The sequence below is a fragment of the Pelmatolapia mariae genome, linkage group LG3_W, assembly GCF_036321145.2.
Source record: "Pelmatolapia mariae isolate MD_Pm_ZW linkage group LG3_W, Pm_UMD_F_2, whole genome shotgun sequence".
Taxonomy (NCBI): Eukaryota; Metazoa; Chordata; class Actinopteri; order Cichliformes; family Cichlidae; genus Pelmatolapia; species Pelmatolapia mariae.
In genome coordinates, this window is record NC_086229.1 from 50,333,939 (window position 1) to 50,336,987 (window position 3,049).

Sequence of the window (3,049 nt, forward strand, 5' to 3'; positions counted from 1 at the left end):
ATAGTGTTACTCATCAAATGAAAAAAGTTTTAGGTTTTAGGTGCAAATTACTACAAAAATACAATACTGATTATTATGAATGTATGAATTTTATTTATCAAAAATAACATATTCAAATATGAATGCTGCATGGATTAACATACATTCTGTGTAACAGTACTGTAATAGCATAACATCCACCATTATTGGCAGCTATACAGTTGAGACATTGTGTGGTCAGATAGGTCTAACATTGGGCGAAAAGAAAAACAGAATTAATGAAAAAAAAAAATGACTACAGAATAAGTACTTCTTGTAATGTAGTGTTAACGTGAGGAAGACTCTGTAAAGTCTCCATCAAGCCAACAAATTAAGTAACTCTCTCACAGAACATAAAGTTGTGAATCACACCCATATGACATTTGGGCATCAAAACATTTGAAATGTCTTACTTTCTCCCTTTCTAGGACCAGTATGTTTTTAGAAATGGTTTCATTTACCTAAAACGCAGGACAATGATCATGGAAACACGTTTCATGGCCAACATACATAACAAAAACAGCTATATATTTGGAGGGAGGGAGGGAGGGAGGGGAAAGAGAGAGAGAGCGAGAGAGAGAGAGAGAGCAAGTCTTATTACACACTACAGTTGCAGAGCAAACTACATGAAATACTATATTAAATTATTTTTCTCTAATCTGTTTTATCTTCGTGTTTAAGCTTTTTCAAGTAATGGCAACTAAAGAGTCAAGTATAAGTCAATTAAGTACTGTATCTACATTTCTTTCATGTATGCTGTCCAATGGAGGCTGAATCATTTGAAGTCCGGCATCACTTGTGTCACTGCTCTGACTGCTGGTGGTTGAGACAGAAAATGTATCTGTTAGACTTGGAGAGGAGGGCTCTTCCACATGTTGCTTCATGACAGTCAAATCTGAGGGTGACAAATAAAAATATTAGAATATAAGGTATATACAATCAAAAACACAATACAACAAAGATAACATTGATGCACACAGGGCCAGTAAATTGCACGCTTTGATTAAATTATACTTTTTCCCAGGAGAACAGATGGTTATTTTGTATTTTATTATGGTAATATACAATTTACATACCACAGGGTGTGAGTGTCACATAGTGTGTTAGGTCTGAGCAGTCACGCAGCTTCTTGGATGATTGTGTTTCCAGGATGTCTGAAATGCATGTGATAAATCCAACTTACTGTTGAGCCATGAAAAGAGGATTTTGTGATTGTTACCACAGGATATTAGACAAATTAAAAATGTTTATTTAAGAGTAACTGTACAAATCAAATCCTTCAAAATCTACCAGAGCGTATATTTACTTACCTTCACCTGTATAGATGACAAAACACACCTCTTTGACTCCTGCAAGTTCAGGAAAGACATCCTCATCCACCTCTATACCCTGCTCATCTGTGACTTTCAGTGCTGCATTTTCTGGTATGAGAAACTTCTGCTGCACTGAAGTAAAATCATCACTCAGTTACTAACAACATTATCATTTCCTCTATAATGACTTATTACAAACCATAACTTACCTGCTCTCACAAAGTCTGTGAAGCTGACTTCTTCCAATTTCACATATATCTTTGTCTCTCTGTGTTTTGACACATGCTGGTGACCTCAACAACTGCAAGACACCCTTCTCCCTGATTCTCAGCCACTTCTGCCATTGATCTCAAGATACAGTAGTCTGAACCAGAGTGTGACCCACACCCCACCAACAAAATGAGAAGAAAGTGCAAAAGGCGCACCTCCAGGATTGGAACAGCAACCCCTTGCACCAGGTGTAGAAAGTGTGCCTACAAAAACAACTCTACTTTGGTGAGCACATCTTGCTGCTAATGAGGATGCACACAGAAGCACACACACTGAAATACACATTTTGATCATTTCAGTGGTTAAAACACCATGTGTGATTGTCCTTTTGGCCATTCATTGCCCCCCCCCCCCCCCCCCCCCCCCCAAAAAAAAAGAAAAAATGATACTAACCTACAATGACAATTAAAAATATATTAGGTTTCATCATACATATGCTGATTTTTTTTTGCTATCCCCCCCAAAAAATGTAGTATATAGGTATTCTGACTGGCATTCAAAGCGTATAATTTCTGAATTTTGAATTATATTTTGTTTTTCAGGACCGGTGCTAATTTAAAAAAAATAAGTCAAAGAAAGTAGAAAAATGTTTTAATATATATGAATTTCATAGCACATTGTGAACGTAAACAGGGGGTGGCCATTTTTGGCCACAAACAAGCTGAGCGGGAGGATGTTTTGTTTTTCTCTCACTGCACAAAAAGAACATAATGCACAAAACTCATTGATACTGTTAATTATTGCTATGCATCTAGCCTCCATCATGGTTAGAAAATAAATCAGATAGCATTTTCTATTTGGAAAAAAATTGGGGTTTTATGATTTTTTTCCATTTATGAGGACCCAAAATGCAGGCCATTGACTGGTCATGAGAGTGATGTTTATTTACAGACGTGGCAGTGACAAAAACAGGCAAAGAAGGGTGGGGAGATAACCGAGACCTAAACTGGAGGAAACTAAAGAACAGACCTGAACATGGGACAGAGACCAGAGGATGCAGAGTAGTGATGGCCCGCTTGAAGCTGAAGCTCCGGTGCGTGTGTCAAAAAAATCAACACACTGCTTCAGAAGCACTGTGTCGAAGCTTTATTCGTTTGGCCAGAGTCACGTGATCAGTGACATTCGAAGCTTCATTTAGAACCTAACTGCTTCGGTATCTGATTCAATGGTTTATAAGGAAGTGAATCATTCGCGGGATTTGTGAAGTGTTTTGATGGTGACAGACAGCGAACCACTGATCATTCTACTGAGTGATTTGGAGCCAGCGAGGAATAGAGGAGTTTCTGTTGTGTGGGAGTATTTTGAGTTGATTTTTGTCAATCGGGTTGGTTTTTCTATGTCGGCTTGGGTCATTCAAGTTCATCACTTTTGCAGTTGAAGTTTTGCAGGTGAAATTTTGTAGGGGAATTTTTGGCAGGTGAATTTTTGCAGGTGAATATTTTTGCAGG